The sequence below is a fragment of the Orussus abietinus genome, unplaced genomic scaffold, assembly GCF_000612105.2.
Source record: "Orussus abietinus isolate OABI.00-Male unplaced genomic scaffold, Oabi_2.0 scaffold716, whole genome shotgun sequence".
Classification (NCBI taxonomy): Eukaryota; Metazoa; Arthropoda; class Insecta; order Hymenoptera; family Orussidae; genus Orussus; species Orussus abietinus.
In genome coordinates this window covers 27,962-34,111 of record NW_019394857.1, presented here as the reverse complement: position 1 = coordinate 34,111, position 6,150 = coordinate 27,962, and positions in this window count along the sequence as shown.

Sequence of the window (6,150 nt, the reverse complement as noted above, 5' to 3'; positions counted from 1 at the left end):
TAATAAATTTTTTTATGAAAAATGAAATTTCGCGAGTTTCAGGACCATCATTAGGGTCTCCGTATTCATGTACTAAAATTTGAAACGATTCGGTTCACCCAGTTCGGAGATAACTTTTTTTAACGATTTGACCCCTCAGAGACGCCTTTCACATCCCCTTAAGCATCGGGGTTGGAAATCGTATAAAAGGTAGTGTTTAAGCAGCGAGCGTCACTTGTTTTTCGACTTCCACTTCGACTCCGATTTTGTCTCTAGATTCGATTTCCATAACTTCGATTTCGACTTTTTCGTCTACTACAGTTTCGTTTTTTGACTTACAACGTCTTAGACTCTCTTGCATCGTTTAAAACGAATAGACTTTCTCGCTCGCACGCACGCACGCACGCACGCACACACACACATATGTAAATTCCCTTTCATTTAATAAATCTAGTAAAAACGAAATCCCATTTCTTTCGTTCTTTCTTCCTTTGTGTCAATAACGATAAGTTCGCGTAGGACTAGCTGAGGGGCCCAGAAATTTCCTATTTTTTTATTTTCTATTCTTCTTTCGAATATACAAAAGACGCGGGGGCTAGGTCTCGCCCTCCTTCTGTATTCCAATATCTGCCACTTTTCTTTCAATGCCTTAATCGTAAGGAAGGTGCGGGGCTAGGTCTCGCCCCCCCCCCTTCCGTATACGGATTCCTTTCTTTTATCCAATTCCTAGATGTAACACTACAGTGCGCAATTTTTGTACCAAATATGGTCGGAATAGTGATTTAACTTCATCAACTGTGAAGAGATTAATTAAATTATTTAGGGAGACTGGATTAATTAGTGATCTTAAACCCTCTGGTCGTCCTTCAACACAAAACATCGAAGCAGTTCGTTAGAGTGTTGCTGAGAGTCCAGGGACATCGATTCGGCACCGTGGTCGAGAATTGGACATTTCGAAAAGCTGTCTACAGCGTATTCTCACGAAAGATTTGCATCTTCATGCTTACAAAGTTCAATTGAGTCAAGAACTGAAGCCTTCTGATCACGCACAGCGCACAGAGTTCGTTCAATGGATTAGGGAACAACAAGTGGATGCTGATGTTTGACGAACAAAATCATCTCTAGCAATGAGGCTCATTTTCATCTTGATGGCTTGGTTAATTGACAAAATTGTCGCATTTGGGGTTCAGAAAATCCACGAATGATTGTTGAGAAACAAATGCATCCATAACGTGTCACTGTTTGTTGCGGATTTTGGGCTGGAGGCATCATCAGACCATTCTTCTTCGAAAATGCGGCTGGTCAGGCAATAACAGTTAATGGTGCTCGCTATCGCGACATGATAATCCAGTTTATTGTGCCTTAATTGTAAGATATGGATGTGGACGACATGTGGTTGCAACAGGACCGTGCCACATGCTATACAGCCCGAAAAACAATTCAATTACTGCATGAGCCATTTCCTGGTTGTGTAATTTCCAGTTTTCGTGATCAGAACTGGCCGCCCAGATCATGCGATTTAACGCCGTTGGACTTTCTTCTTTGGGGTTTTTTGAAGTCTAAGGTCTATAGCAACAAGCCCACGACCACCCATCTCTTGAAGGAGGAAATTGAGCACTGTATCAACGAAATTCAGCCACATTTACGCAACAGAGTCATGGAAAATTTCAACAATAGCGTGCGTATGTGCCAGCAAAGCCGTGCAGGCCATTTACCCGATATGCTTTTGCATACATAACCCTATGCTGTATATTTATGAATTAAAAAAAAAAATTTCTATTTTTAATAATAAACCTGTGTTTTCTATCAAAATTACTTCCTGCGTGAATTTTGGGACACCCTTTACAATGAACTTGATTATATCTAATAAAGAATTTAGAACTTCACACTGTTTACTGTATAACAGGTGGGTGCTTCTTATTTCATGCATGGGAGGCAATTGTTGTGGGAATGATCGGGGCCTTCATCGCTTGTTCTGTCATGCCTGTAATGGATCGACTCGGCATTGACGATCCCGTCGGAGCGTCTGCTGTCCATGGTAAGTTGATTATTCAGATACTCCGTTTCTTAAGTTTTTCCCCTTTCTCCTTGCGCCGAGCATGAATTAATCAATCAATTGTCCCGTCGTTCCGTCCACCAATCGAAGGCGCAAGTGGCGTTTGGGGGATGCTCGCTGTAGGACTCTTTGCTGATAATCCGCATCCACTACACACCACCAACGGACGAAGAGGATTATTTAAAGGTTTATTTCCATCATAATTTGTGTGAACATTTAAGATAAAGTGAAATCCACCGAGAAATTTAATCAACAGCAGTAAGAAAGATTCTTCTAAATATCTACGTCACCGACGTTCGTATTTATATTAACAGCCATGTCGAATTATATGAGTATTGTATTAAATAGCATACTGCATAAGCCGTTTCCGTACAATGATTATAAAGAAATCAAGGTAAAACTTCAGAAATTTCCCGAATTCATAGTTTTTGCATAGCTGCGTATGGAAATATTTCACGCCATTCGTTCGAAAGTGCGGTACAGCCCACTGGTGTTCTCTACGCCCATGTAAAAGTTGGAACTGTTTTCAAAGGGGGCAAAAACTTCCTGATCGGTAAAACAGTGAGTGTGCGGGTTCCGTGACCGCGACCTCCATCATCCGCGAATGACAACTTTATTTGGTATTTCAGAGATGAGTGGGGAGATGTTTCATGCCATTGTTTGAAAGTGAAACACGGCCCACTAGCACCCTCTACGCTTCTGTAACAATTGGAACTGTAGGAACTACAACTGTAGGCGGACACAATCGACATCTGGGAAACAGACGCGACAGTTCTTTCCTAAACAAGCTCTTCTGTAAACTTTTTGCTTTCTCAAACTTTCTGTCCTAGAATATTTCTTACATGACACTCATCAGAACTGCATATTTCGTCGTATGTTTTCTGTCAAACCCTTCAATTTTTTAAAGGACTGCTCTTGACCAGGACGCGACGAACCGAACAACGAACAGTTCGACTTCGACTCGCCCACGACGCACAACCGGCAGACGTTTGATCGTATCCGAGTAATAAAGAACAATCTTTAAACACCGAATTCCGAGTTATCACACTCCTCTCTCGATTTCTATAAACGGGCACACGTGCGCCCAAAGAACTGTTTTAAAGGGGCGAAATATTTGTAACCGGCAAAATCATGGACGTAAGAATGCATTGACAGAGCCCAAGCCAGAGGGGCGAGTGCCGGAGTAAGTAAGGGGGGAACACGTAGCAACAATGGGAAGGTAGCCATATTGTTGTGCCTATATCTTAGGTGGAACTTTGGGTTCCGTCCATACATTCTTACGTTCATGGGAAAAACAGTACGCTATAAATGAAGTGGTATCTCGAGGTCACAACATGAACAGCTTTCAAAGGGACGAGAACATTCACCGTCGTTAAAAGAGTATGGTTCGAATGCAGTGCCATCTAATGATTAAAAGGCAAACTGGTTTCAAATGGGCAAGAACTTACATTATCGGTGAAGACATCCGAACATAAAGCATTGAAAATTGTGATTTTTATACATTAAACGATTATAGAAGAAGATATTTTAAAACAAACTCTCATTATTAGAAAATGGAAGCATCGACAGGTAGTGGTCTGTCAATCTCTTTTTCATTACCCGATATTTACTTCTAAAAATCTTTTCTGTCATTTCCTTTTAATAAGACGCTTGCAATGAAATGACAATAAAGATCATGAAATAATAATAACAAAATGCTAAGTATATCGTAACAAAAATGAAATAAGCTTACAATAATAAAGCAATATATCGTAATCCCACCAAAAACATCTTTGGTGTAAAAAAAAGACAAGTTCATTGCTTGATGTCATTTCACCTTCTGGAATCACTACGAACATTCCTACAAAGAATCAGTAGCCACTATCTTATTATTAATTAAAAAAAAAAAAGTAGAACAAACCTTCTGAAGTAGCAGTAGTAATCACTTAATTTTTACAAAAAAAGACCAAAAAATTATTTTTCATGTTCAACCTACTAAAGTTATCAAATCAACCGTTGCGGACAAGTTTAGACAATTTGACCGGTGTACCGATGGCCTTTTAAAGTAGTGAAATCAGTTACCGAAAAACAAGTACAAATACAGCTCGATTAATAACCGTTCCTATAACTTTGAATTGTTAATATATTATATGAAAGTATCAGTAAATACACTTTCAAAAATATTTAACGATGTATGCTAGTATAATACTTTCATGGTCTATCATTTTCCTCACTTTATGGCCTCCACTCGATTCTACAAGTGACTAATCTTTATTCTGAACAATTTAAAGGGTTGCTAACCGCAGTACCGAACTTGTCGGGCCCCTTGCATAAGTTACTGAAACAACGATGAAAATTGATATTTCGTACGCTGTAAATCTGAATTCACATCATTGTACTTTTATTATGGCGCATTAATGATAGTTTATATAACTGCACTTTCCACGTATATTTACTGAAAATTCATGAATAGATCATTTTACAATATTTTGATATTTCTCCATGGCAGAAATCCTACATATCACGAAGTTCCAAACAGAATGCCGAGGACGCGTGAAGCAGATTAACTACATATTACTTCGAAGCTGCCATATAAACAGTATATTTAAGTGAAACATTCGTATGCGGGGGCCCCAACAAGTTCGGTACTGCGGTTAGCAACCCTTTAACCGTTTGACTGCTACGCGGCGCAAAAACGCTGCGTTTATTTGTCTCGAAAACCGCGACGCAGCGCTTTTGCGCTGCGAGTTTCAGTGTTTCTTGGTTGCTCCACAGTTTTCGTGCGTTCTTGCAAAAATTGCTTAGCAGTCAAACGGTTAAATTGTTCAGAATAAAGATTAGTCACTTATAGAATCGAGTGGAGGCCATAAAGTGAGGAAAATGATAGACCATGAAAGTATTATACTAGCATACATCGTTAGATATTTTTTAAAGTTTATTTACTGATATTTTCATATAATATATTAACAATTCAAAGTTATAGGAACGGTTATTAATCGAGCTGTATTTGTACTTGTCTTTCGGTAACTGATTTCACTACTTTAAAAGGCCATCAGTACACCGGTCAAAATGTCTACACTTGTCCGCAACGGTTGATTTCATAACTTTAGTAGTGTTGCCGACGCGATGGACATGATCCGATAATTGCTGGGTCGCTTGAGGGGCCACCAGCCATGGGAATTACGCAAGAGCCCGCACCTCAGGTAGAGCATTCGCTTGTCTGAGGGGTTGGCCGGGATTTCCAGTTGGAAGTGATCGTTCGGGCAGCGCGGAACGATATAATATGGAGAAAGTGTGAAGTGCGTGCTGTCGACGAGGAGGGAAGACGGCGGAAGATGTGCGAAGTACAAGTGCAGTGCACGTAGCTTCAGAGCAAGGAAACGAAGATCGTAGAGGCGGCCGTCCTAGGAAGGCCGGTGAGGATACACCGCGAGAAGTGGTGGGGGCTCAGGTAACCGTCCGGGGCGGGCCTGGGGGGACCGTCGTTTGGGCACCGAGGGTTCGGGAAGAAGACGACTTCGGCGGGCCGCAGCGGTTGGTGGGACCGGGCCGTGGCTCTCCCGGGTTTCTTCCCCGGTCGGCTTCCAGGGCCCGCTTTGGGGGGGGGCGGCCTGTCATGGGGCCTTGGTGCCTCGAGATCGGCGCTGCCGGTGGCCCGGGTGTGTGGCGCGCCCCACTTGGGGCTGTGCTCCGTGGGGTCGCGTGTCCGTGTCCGGGTCCGGCGGCTGGGCCGTGACGGGTCGGTTTGGAAGTCCCCTTGGCTGGGCGGGGTCGACGCGGGGTGGACCGATCGGGGTGCGCGGTTCGCGGTTGGAGGTGTCTCGTAAGTGAGACGGGAATAACGCTGTGGCGCCGGTAATGCCCGACGGCGCGTCCGTCCCGGGCTGACGGCCTGGGCGGGCCTGGGCGACCACGACAAGACCGTGGTTATCCCGTAAAGACCTGCAAGAGGATCGAGACCGGGTAGCCGACCAATCACCGACGAGGGTGAAAAACAAGAAATAAAGGACGCCGTGCTGCTGAGGGGGCGCCTAAGCGCCGTAACCTAGCGGCAACTAAGCCTGGCGTCAATAAATGGTCCTTCGAGCCGGATGCCTGGTCGAGGTATGCATGGTGGGGGTAATCACCCGTACACG